This window comes from Triticum urartu, chromosome 2 (assembly GCF_003073215.2).
Source record: "Triticum urartu cultivar G1812 chromosome 2, Tu2.1, whole genome shotgun sequence".
Lineage (NCBI taxonomy): Eukaryota > Viridiplantae > Streptophyta > Magnoliopsida > Poales > Poaceae > Triticum > Triticum urartu.
Window position 1 is genome coordinate 539,067,384 of NC_053023.1, and position 13,259 is coordinate 539,080,642.

Below are 13,259 nucleotides of genomic sequence, written 5' to 3' on the forward strand. Positions count from 1 at the left end.
AGCTAGCAAAGCTATTGGAGGCCGGATTCATCAGAGATATAAAACATCCGGACTGGCTAGCAAACCTGGTGATGGTTCCAAAGAAGGACAAATCCTGGCGCCTGTGCGTTGATTTTAAAGACCTTAACAAGGCTTGCCCAAAGGATCCCTTCCCCCTCCCCCGCATCGACCAAATTATCGACGCTACCGCAGGACACGATTCGTTGTGTTTCCTCGACGCATATTCTGGCTACCATCAAATCAAGATGGCAGAATCAGACCAAGCCGCAACGGCATTTATCACACCATACGGCCCATTCTGCTTCAACACAATGCCCTTCGGGCTCAAAAACGCCGGCGCAACATATCAGCGCATGATTCAGACATGTCTGGCAAACCAGATCGCCAAAATAGTGGAGGCATATGTAGATGATGTGGTCGTCAAAACAAGACATGTCGAATCTCTAGTAGACGACTTGAGGCTCGCATTTGATAACCTCTGAACATACGACATCAAGCTCAACCCGGAAAAATGCGTTTTCGGCGTCCCAGCCGGAAAGCTCTTGGGCTTCGTTGTATCCGGTAGAGGAATTGAAGCAAATCCAGCCAAGATCCGAGCTCTGTCATAATTGGATATCCCAAAGGACCTCAAACAAATACAAAAGTTAACCGGATGCGTGGTGGTTCTAAGCCGCTTTATCTCCCGCTTGGGAGAAAAGGCCCTACCCCTTTACCGCCTCCTTCGGAGCACCGAACACTTCGAATGGACGGATGCAGCCACGACCTGACTCAACGAAATAAAAGCCATATTGGCAACAAACCCAGTCCTGGCCGCGCCAAACATTGGCGAACCAATGCTATTGTACATTGCAGCAACACATCAGGTTGTAAGCGCAGTGCTCGTCGTCGAACGAGAAACAGACGGACACAAATTCCCCCTTCAAAAGCCGGTCTATTATGTGTCCACTGTCCTCACTCCGTGCAGATCACGGTACCCGCATTATCAAAAGATTTCTTACGCAGTATTCATGGCATCCCGGAAGCTACGACACTACTTTCAAGAGTGTTCAATAACAGTAGCCTCGGAAGTACCACTTAACGATATTATAAACAACCGTGACGCAACGGGCTGGATTGCAAAATGGGCCATTGAGCTCCTCCCGTTCGACATAACTTATAAGCCACGGCGAGCCATCAAGTCACAAGTTTTGGCCGACTTCATCGCAGAATGAACGGAGGCTGAACTCCCTAAAGAGTACGACACATATTCAAATTGGATCATGCATTTCGACGGCTCCAAGATGTTGGCCGGACTAGGGTCTGGCGTCGTTTTGACGTCCCCCACAGGAGACACAGTTCAATACGTACTCCAGATTATGTACACAGACTCCAACAATGCAGCCGAATATGAGGCCCTTTTACATGGTCTCCGGATGGCAGTATCCATGGGCATTCAACGCCTAAAGGTGCGCGGGGACTCGAACCTCGCAATATCCCAAATAAATGGAGACTTCGATGCCAAGTATCCAAAAATGGCAGCTTACCGCAACGCCGTCCAAAAAATGTCAGCTCGGTTCGAAGGGCTTGAATTTCACCATATAGCCCGGGAAAATAATCAGGCGGCAGATGTCCTGGCACGCATCGGCGCAAAACGCGATGTAGTCCCCCCCAACATCTTCTTGGAAAGGCTGTTCAAGCCATCCGTAGTATGGGAAGGGGATCCGAACAATAACAGCCCGGACCCAACCGCACTGCCCGACACCGAACATGCTGACACAATCGGAGGCTCTGCCAATGAAATAACACCTTCAGCCCACGTAATAATGGCCGTCATCGCCCCGTGGACAGAACCATTCCTCGCCTACCTTACTAGGCAAGAACTCCCCGAGGACCAAAATGAGGCACGCTGCATAGTGCAGCGATCCAAAGCCTACAAAGTCCACGAGGGAGAGCTTTATAAGAAAAGCATATCGGAGTCCTTCAAAGGTGCATCTCCGAAGAGGAAGGGCGGAACCTCCTGGCTGAAATTCATGGCGGACTCGGCGGTCATGCGCACTCTGGGGGCTGCGGACCATGCCGAATCGCACCACCGGATACACACCATTCTTTATGGTGTACGGCGCAGAGGCAGTTTTGCCTTGCGACATAATTCATGACTCACCTCGAGTGCGCATGTATGAAGAAAGAGAAGCCGAGCTCGATCGGCAGGACTATTTGGACGCATTGGAGGAGGAGCGTGACGTGGCAAAAGCCTGTTCCGCATTCTATCAACAGCAAGCTCGAATATACCAAAGCAGAGAAGTACGGGCCAAAAATTACAACATTGGCGAATAAGTTCTACGCCTGCCGGATAAGAAAAAGGACAAACTCAAGCCCAAGTGGGAAGGTCCCTTCATAATTGACCAAGTCCTGACTAGTGGAGCGTACCGCCTGCGAGATGCATCAGATATCCGACTCGAGCCGAACCCATGGAACGCAGCCCGTCTCCGAAGATTCTATGCCTAGCGCCGGACTCTGTGTTCGTCTCCTTCCTCTGTCCATTTTTTATATACTGTCTGTCTTACATTTCTCTCCTTGTCCCCTTCCTTTCTCTTATAGCCTTTAAAGGCTCGTCAAATGACGTGCTATTCGCACTCATTAAACCTGGTTGGGCCTCCGGTTAATAGGTTAGTCCCAAAATAATATAAAAGTGTATAACAAAGCCCATTTATCATCCAAAACAGAATATAATATAGCATGGAACAATAAAAAATTATAGATACGTTGGAGACGTATCAAGCATCCCCAAGCTTAATTCCTGCTCGTCCTCGAGTAGGTAAATGATAAAAATAGAATTTTTGATGTGGACTGCTACTTAGCATAATTTTCAATGTAACCCTCTTAATTGTGGTATGAATATTCAGATCCAAAAGATTCAAGATAAAAGTTTAATATTGACATAAAAGTAATAATACTTCAAGCATGCTAACTAAGCAATTATGTCTTCTCAAAATAACATGGCCAAAGAAAGTTCATCCCTACAAAATCATATAGTTTGGTCATGCTCCATTTTTGTCACACAAGAATGTTCTCATCATGCACAACCCCGATGACAAGCCAAGCAATTGTTTCGTACTATAGTAATCTCAAACTTTTTTCAACTTTCACGCAATACATGAGCGTGAGCCATGGATATAGCACTATGGGTGGAATAGAATATAATGATGGGGGTTATGTGGAGAAGACAAAAAAGGATAAAGTCTCACATCAACGCGGCTAAACAACGAGCTATGGAGATGCCCATCAATTGATGTTAATGTGAGGAGTAGGGATTGCCATGCAACGAATGCACTAGAGCTATAAATGCATGAAAGCTCAAAAAAGAAACTAAGTGGGTGTGCATCCAACTTGCTTGCTCACGAAGACCTAGGGCATTTGAGGAAGCCCATTGTTGGAATATACAAGCCAAGTTCTATAATGAAAAATTCCCACTAGTATATGAAAGTGACAAAACAGAAGACTCTCTCTCATGGTGCTACTTTGAAGCACAAGTGTGGAAAAAAGGATAGTAGCATTGCCCCTTTTTATTTTTTTTATTTTTTTGGGCCTCCCTTTTTTTCTTTGGCATTTCTCTTTTTTGGGGGGGGGGCACAATGCTCTATGAATGATGATTGAGGGAGTCCTGGATTAGGGGGTGTCCGGATGGCCGGACTATACCTTCAGCCGGACTCCTGGACTATGAAGATACAAGATTGAAGACTTCGTCCCGTGTCCGGAAGGGACTTTCCTTGGCGTGGAAGGCAAGCTTGGCGATACGGATATGTAGATCTCCTACCATTGTAACCGACTTTTTGTAACCCTAACCCTCTCCGGTGTCTATATAAATCGGAGGGTTTTAGTCTGTAGGACAACATACAGAACAACAATCATACCATAGGCTAGCTTCTAGGGTTTAGCCTCTCCGATCTCGTGGTAGATCTACTCTTGTACTACCCATATCATCAATATTAATCAAGCAGGACGTAGGGTTTTACCTCCATCAAGAGGGCCCGAACCTGGGTAAAACTTTGTGTCCCTTGCCTCCTGTTACCATCCAGCCTAGACGCACAGTTCGGGACCCCCTACCCGAGATCCGCCGGTTTGACACCGACAATGATCATCACACTTCTATTTATTTACAACTCAATGATTACAACTCGATACTAGAACAAAGTATGACTCTATATGAATGCCTCCGGCAGTGTACCGGGATGGGCAATGAATCAAGAGTGACATGTATGAAAAATTACGAATGGTGTCTTTGCCATAAATACGATGTCAACTACATGACCATGCAAGGCAATATGACAATGATGAACGTGTCATGATGAACAGAACAGTGGAAAGTTGCATGGCAATATATCTCGGAATGGCTATGGAAATGCCATAATAGGTAGGTATGGTGGCTGTTTTGAGGAAGATATAAGGAGGTTTATGTGTGATAGAGCGCATTGTATCACGGGGTTGGGATACACGGGCGAAGTTTGCACCAACTCTCAAGGTGAGAAAGGGCAATGCACGATACCGAAGAGGCTAGCAATGATGGAAGGATAAGAGTGCGTAAAATCCATGGACTCAACATTAGTCATAAAGAACTCACATACTTATTGAAAAAATCTACAAGTCATCAAAAACTAAGCACTATGCGCTCATCCCCGACCGCCACTCATAAGGAGGACAATCAAAGAACACCTCATGTTTCAAATTTGTAACATAACGTTTACCATACGTGCATGCTACGGGACTTGCAAACTTCAACACAAGTATTTCTCAAATTCACAACGACTCAAATAGCACAACTTTAATATCACTACCTCCATATCTCAAAACAATCATCAAGCATCAAACTTTTCTTAGTATTCAACACACGCATAAGAAAGTTTTTACTAATCTTGAATACCTAGCATATTAGGACTAATTTCCCAATTAAAGCAAATTACCATGCTGTTTTGTAGGATTATCAAAATAGTATAAGTGAAGCATGAGAGAACAATAGTTTCTATAAAACAAAACCACCACCGTGCTCTAAAAGATATAAGTGAAGCATTAGAGCAAAAACTATATAGCTCAAAAGATATAAGTGAAGCACATAGAGTATTCTAATAAATTCCGAATCATGTGTGTGTCTCTCAAAAGGTGTGTACAGAAAGGATGATTGTGGTAAACTAAAAAGAAAAGACTCAGATCATACAAGACGCTCCAAGCAAAACACATATCATGTGGTGAATAAAAATATAGCTCCAAGTAAAGTTACCGATGGACGAAGACGAAAGAGGGGATGCCTTCCGGGGCATCCCCAAGCTTTGGCTTTTTGGTGTCCTTAGATTTCCTTGGGGTTCCATGGGCATCCCCAAGCTTAGGATCTTGCCACTCCTTGTTCCATAATCCATCAAATCTTTTACCCAAAACTTGAAAACTTCACAACACAAAACTCAGCAGAAAATCTCGTAAGCTCCGTTAGCGAAAGAAAACAAAACACCACTTCAAGGTACTGGAATGAACTCATTCTTTATTTACATTGGTGTTAAACCTACTTTATTCCAACTTCTCTATGGTTTATAAACTATTTTACTAGCCATAAATTCATCAAAATAAGCAAACAACACACGAAAAACAGAATGTGTCAAAAACAGAACGGTCTGTAGTAATATGTAACTAACGCAAACTTCTGGAACTAAAAAAAATCTACCAAAATAGGAAGACCTAAACAATTTGTTTATTGATCTTCTGCAAATGGAATCAATATTTTATCACGTTCTGGTGATTCGTTATAATTGTTTTCGTGAACAGAAAGTTTCTGGAATTTTCAGCAAGATCAAATAAATATCATCCAAGAAGATCCTATAGGTTTAACTTGGCACAAACACTAATTAAAACATAAAAACAAATCGAACCAGAGGCTAGATCAAAGATTTATTCCTAAATAGAAGCAAAAAGCAAAAAACTAAAATAAAATTGGGTTGCCTCCCAACAAGCGCTATCATTTAACGCCCCTAGCTAGGCATAAAAGTAAGGATAGATCTAGGTATTGCCATCTTTGATCTTTAATTTTTCAACGGAGTTATGCTCGAATCCGGGAGGTTCTTTACGTTTCCCTTCATAATTGGAAATTTTTAGATCTAAAGAATCCAACCGCTTATTGCAAAGGGTAATCAACATATTCATGTGGTGGAGATTTCCGCTAACACTCTTAAGAGGTTCAAGAGATTTTTGTAAAATTTTCGTCACTTCACAAATTTTCTCAAAAACTTGCATTTCTTCCTGGGTATGATGAGGCCCCTTTTGTTGAGGTAGTGTTCCCACTATGCCTTCCATAATTTCATATGCAATACTGGGATCAATTTCAATAAAATTGCCTTTGGCAACGCAATCCAAGAGTTGTCTATGACACATATTCAGTCCAACATAAAAATTGCGAAGCAAAATTCTAAAGGTCACTTCTAGGGTACAATTATGATAAGATTCCATTATTCTGAACCGAACATCTTTTAAGTTTTCTCCTTGTCTTTGTTTGAAGTGAAGAACTTCATACTCAGGAGACAAAGGAGTAGATAAAGGACTAGCCATGACGGCACACTGGACACAAAAAGGCAAGCGAAAAAGAGGCGAACGGAAAATGAGAGGGCGAATAAAACGACAACGGTGAAGTGGGGGAGAGGAAAATGAGAGGCAAATGACAAATAATGTAATGCGAGGGATAAGAGTTTGTGATGTGTACTTGGTATGTCTTGACTTGTGCGTAGACTCCCCGGCAACGGTGCCAGAAATGGCTCATTGTTGAGAGTCAAATCTTGATTTGACTTGGCGCGAATCTCCCCGGCAACGGTGCCAGAAATCCTTCTTGCTACCTCTTGAGCACTGCGTTGGTTTTCCCTTGAATAGGAAAGGGTGATGCAGTAAAGTAGCGTAAGTATTTCCCTCAGTTTTTGAGAACCAAGGTATCAATCCAGTAGGAGATCATGCTCGAGTCCCACGCACCTACACAAACAAATAAGAACCTCACAACCAATGCGATAAAGGGGTTGTCAATCCCTTCACGGTCACTTACGAGAGTGAGATCTGATAGATATGATAAGATAATATTTTTGGTATTTTCATGATAAAGAGAAATAAAGATGCAAAGTAAAATAAATGGCAATATAAATAGCTAAGTGATGAAAGATTAATATGATGAAAATAGACCCGGGGGCCATAGGTTTCACTAGTGGCTTCTCTCAAGATAGCATAAGTATTACAGTGGGTAAACGAATTATTGTCGAGCAATTGATAGAATTGAGCATAGTTATGAGAATATCTAGGTATGATCATGTATATAGGCATCACGTCCGCGACAAGTAGACCAAAACGATTCTGCATCTACCACTATTACTCCACACATCGACCGCTATCCAGCATGCATCTACAGTATTAAGTTCATAAGAATAGAGTAATGCTTTAAGTAAGATGACATGATGTACAGGGATAAACTCATGCAATATGATATAAACCCGATCTTTTTATCCTTGATGGCTACAATACAATATGTGTCGGTTCCCTTTCTGTCACTGGGATCGAGCACCGCGAGATTGAACCCAAAGCTAAGCACTTCTCCCATTGCAAGAAAGATCAATCTAGTAGGCCAAACCAAACTAATAATTCAAAGAGACTTGCAAAGATAACCAATCATACATGAAAGAATTCAGAGGAGATTCAAATATTGTTCATAGATAAACTTGATCTTAAAAGCCACAATTCATCGGATCTCGACAAACACACCGCAAAAAGAAGAGTTACATCAAATAGATCTCTAAGAGAATTGAGGAGAACTTTGTATTGAGATCCAAAGAGAGAGAATAAGCCATCTAGCTAATAACTATGGACCCGAAGGTCTGAGGTAAACTACTCACACATCATCGGAGAGGCTATGGTGTTGAGCTAGAAGCCCTCCGTGATCAATGCCCCCTCCGGCAGGATGCCGGAAAAGGCCCCAAGATGGGATCTCACGGGTACAGAAGGTTGCGGCGGTGGAATTAGGTTTTCCTGGATGCCCCTGATGGTTTGGGGGTACATAGGTATATATAGGAGGAAGAAGTACGTCGGTGGAGCAACGTGGGCCCATGAGGGTGGAGGGCGCGCCTGGGGGGTAGGCGCGCCCCCTACCTCGTGCTCTCTTCGTTGATTGCTTTACATGGACTCCAAGTCCTCTGGATCACGTTTGTTCCGAAAATCACGTTCCCGAAGGTTTCATTCCCTTTGGACTCCATTTGATATTCTTTTTCTGCGAAACACTGAAATAGACAAAAAAACAGCAATTTGGGCTGGGCCTCCAGTTAATAGGTTAGTCCAAAAAATAATATAAAAGTGTATAACAAAGCCCATTTATTATCCAAAATAGAACATAATATAGCATGGAACAATTAAAAATTATAGATACGTTGGAGATGTATCAAGCATCCCTAAGCTTAATTCCTGCTCGTCCTCGAGTATGTAAATGATAAAAACAGAATTTTCAATGTAACCCTCTTAATTGTGGTATGAATATTCAGATCCAAAAGATTCAAGATAAAAGTTTAATATTGACATAAAACTAATAATACTTCAAGCATGCTAACTAAGCAATTATGTCTTCTCAAAATAACATGGCCAAAGAAAGTTCATCCCTACAAAATCATATAGTTTGGTCATGCTCCATTTTTGTCACACAAGAATGCTCTCATCATGCACAATGCCGATGACAAGCCAAGCAATTGTTTCTTACTTTAGTAACCTCAAACTTTTTTCAACTTTCACGCAATACATGAGCGTGAGCCATGGATATAGCACTATGAGTGGAATAGAATATAATGATGGGGGTTATGTGGAGAAGACAAAAAGGGAGAAATTCTCACATCAACGCGGCTAGTCAACAGGCTATGGAGATGCCCATCAATTGATTTTAATGTGAGGAGTAGGGATTGCCATGCAACAGATGCACTAGAGCTATAAATGCATGAAAGCTCAAAAAAGAAACTAAGTGGGTGTGCATCCAACTTGCTTGCTCACGAAGACGTAGGGCATTTGAGGAAGTCCATTGTTGGAATATACAAGCCAAGTTCTATAATAAAAAATTCCCACTAGTATATGAAAGTGACAAAACAGAAGAATCTCTATCATGGAGATCATGGTGCTACTTTGAAGCACAAGTGTGGAAAAAAGGATAGTAGCATTGCCCCTTTTTATTATTATTTTTATTTATTTTTTTGGCCTCCTTTTTTTTCTTTGGCCTTTCTCTCTTTGGGGGGATGCTCTATGAATGATGATCATCACACTTCTATTTATTTACAACTCAATGATTACAACTCGATACTAGAACAAAGTATGACTCTATATGAATGCCTCCGGCGGTGTACCGGGATGGGCAATGAATCAAGAGTGACATGTATGAAAAATTATGAATGGTGGATTTGCGACAAATGAGATGTAAACTACATGATCATGCAAGGCAATATGACAATGATGAACGGAACGGTGGAAAGTGTTGGGGATCGTAGCAGAAATTCAAAAAATTCGACGCATCACCAAGATCAATCTATGGACTAATCTAGCAACGAGGGGAAGGAGAGTGCATCTACATACCCTTGTAGATCGCTAAGAGGAAGCGTTCAAGTGAACGGGGTTGATGGAGTCGTACTCGTTGTGATCCAAATCACCGATGATCCTAGTGCCGAACGGATGGCACCTCCGTGTTCAACACACGTACAGCCCGGTGACGTCTCCTACGACTTGATCCAGCAAGGGGAGAAGGAGAGGTTGGGGAAGACTCCATCCAGCAGCAGCACGACGACGTGGTGGTGGTGGAGGAGCGTGGTACTCCAGCAGGGCTTCGCCAAGCACCGCAAGAGACGAGGAGGGAGAGGGGTAGGGCTACGCCAAGAAGGAGATGTTCTCGTGTTTCTGGCAACCCAAAACCCCCACTATATATAGGGGAAAGGGAGGGGCTGCGCCCCCACCTAGGTTTCCACCCCTAGGGGTGGCGTCCAGCCCTAGATCCCATCTAGGGGGCGGCCAAGGGGGGAGAGAGGGGGGCGCACCACTAGGTGGGCCTTAGGCCCATCTGAGCCTAGGGTTTCCCCCTTTTCCCTTCTCTCTTCGCCTTGGGCCCTGGTGGGGGGCGCACCAGTCCACCTGGGGCTGGTCCCCTCCCACACTTGGCCCATGCAGCCCTCCAGGGCTGGTGGCCCCACTTGGTGGACCACCGGACCCTCCCGGTGGTCCTGGTACATTACCGATAAAACCCGAAACTTTTCCGGCGACCAAAACAGGACTTCCCATATATAAATCTTTACCTCCAGACCATTCCGGAACTCCTCGTGACGTCCGGGATCTCATCCGGGACTCCGAACAACATTCGGTAACCACATATATCTATTCCCTATAACCCTAGCGTCATCGAACCTTAAGTGTGTAGACCCTACGGGTTCGGGAACCATGCAGACATGACCGAGACAACTCTCCTGTCAATAACCAACAGCGGGATCTGGATACCCATGTTGGCTCCCACATGTTCCACGATGATCTCATCAGATGAACCACGATGTCAAGGATTCAATCAATCCCGTATACAATTCCCTTTGTCTAGCGGTATGATACTTGCCCGAGATTCGATCGTCGGTATCCCGATACCTTGTTCAATCTCGTTACCGGCAAGTCTCTTTACTCGTTCCGTAAAACATCATCCCGTGATCAACTCCTTGGTCACATTGTGCACATTATGATGATGTCCTACCGAGTGGGCCCAGAGATACCTCTCCATTACACGGAGTGACAAATCCCAGTCTCGATTTGTGCCAACCCAACAGACACTTTCAGAGATACCTGTAGTGTACCTTTATAGCCACCCAGTTACGTTGTGACGTTTGGCACACCCAAAGCACTCCTATGGTATCCGGGAGTTGCACAATCTCATGGTCTAAGGAAATGACACTTGACATTAGAAAAGCTTTAGCATACGAACTACACGATCTTTGTGCTAGGCTTAGGATTGGGTCTTGTCCATCACATCATTCTCCTAATGATGTGATCCCGTTATCAACGACATCCAATATCCATGGTCAGGAAACCGTAACCATCTATTGATCAACGAGCTAGTCAACTAGAGGCTTACTAGGGACATGTTGTTGTCTATGCATCCACACATGTATCTGAGTTTCCTATCAATACAATTCTAGCATGGATAATAAATGATTATCATGAACAAGGAAATATAATAATAACCAATTTATTATTGCCTCTAGGGCATATTTCCAACAGTCTCGCACTTGCACTAGAGTCAATAATCTAGTTCACATCGCCATGTGATTAACACTCACAGGTCACATCGCCATGTGACCAACATCCAAGAGTCTACTAGACTCAATGATCTAGTTCACATCACTATGTGATAAACACTCAAAGAGTTCTGGGTTTGATCATGTTATGCTTGTGAGAGAGGTTGTAGTCAACGGGTCTTGCCATATTCAGATCCCTATGTATTTCGCAAAACTTTATATCATAGATGCTGCTACCACGTTCCACATGGAGCTATTCCAAATTGTTGCTCCATTATACGTATTCGGTATCTCTACTCAGAGCTATCCGGATAGGTGTTAAGCTTGCATCGACGTAACTCTTTACGTCGAACTCTTTATCACCTCCATAACCGAGAAACATTTCCTTATTCCTCTAAGGATAATTTTGACCGCTATCTGGTGATCTACTCCTAGATCACCTTTGTACCCTCTTGCCAGACATGTGGCAAGGCACACATCAGGTGTGGTACTCAGCATGGCATACCGTATAGAGCCTATGACAAGATCATAGGGGACGACCTTCGTCCTTCCTCTTTCTTCTGCCGTGGTCAATCTTTGAGTCTTACTCAACTTCACACCTTACAACTCAGGTAAGAACCCCTTCCTTGACTGATCTATTTTGAACTCCTTCAAAAACATGTCAAGGTGTGCGTTCTTTGAAAGTATCATCAGGTGTCTTGATCTATCTCTATAGATCTTGATGCCCAATATGTAAGCAGCTTTATCCAGGTCTTCCTTTGAAAATCACTCTTCAAACAAACCGTTTATGCTTTCCAGAAATTCTACATTATTTCGGATCAACAATATGTCATCCACATATACTTATCAGAAATGTTGTAGTGCTCCCACTCACTTTCTTGTAAATACAAGTTTCTAACAAACATTGTATAAACCTAAAAGCTTTGATTACTCCATCAAAGCATATATTCCGACTCCGAGATGCTTGCTCTAGTCCATAGAAGGATTGCTTGAGCCAGCATACCTTTTAGCATCCTTAGGATCGTCAAAAACTTTTATTGTATCACATACAGCTTTTCTTACAAAAACTTGGTAAGAAAACTTGTTTTGACATCCATTTGTAAGATTGCATAATCGAAAAATACAGCTAATGCTAACATGATTCCGACGGACTTAAGCATCGCTACGGGTGAGAAATTCTCATCGTAGTCAACTCCTTGAACTTGTGAAAAGACTCTTTCCCACAAGTCGAGCTTCATAGACGGTAACATTACCGCCCACGTCCGTATTCTTCTTAAAGATCCATTTATCTCAATGGCTTGCCGATCATCGGGCAAGTCCACCAAAGTCCATACATGGATCCTATCTCGGATTTCATGGCTTCTAACCATTTGTCGGAATACGGGCCCACCATCGCTTCTCCATAACTCGTAGGTTCATTGTTGTCTAACAACATGATATCTAAGACAGGACTACCCTACCACTCAGGAGTAGTACATATCCTTGTCGACCTACGATGTTCGATAGCAACTTGATCTGAAGCTTCATGATCACTATCATTAACTTCCTATTCAACAGACGTAGGCGCCGCAGAAAACATCTTTCTGTGTTGCATCACTCTCTGGTTGAAGTAAAGGTTTGACAACCTCATCAAGTTCTATCTTCCTCCCACTCAATTCTTTCGAGAGAAACTCCTCGAGAAAGGACCCGTTCTTAGCGACAAACAATTTGCCCTCGGATCTGGGATAGAAGGTATACCCAACTGTCACCTTTGGGTATCCTATGAAGATGTGTTTGTCCGCTTTTGGGTTTGAGCTTCTCCTGCTAAAGCCTTAAGCATCGCAGCCCCAAACATTAAGAAACGACAACTTTGGTTTCTTGCCAGACCAATGTTCATACGACGTCGTCTCAACGGACTTAGATGGTGTCCTATCTAAAGTGAATGCAGCTGTCTTTAACGCATAACCTCAAAATGAAAACGGTAGATTGGTAAGAGAC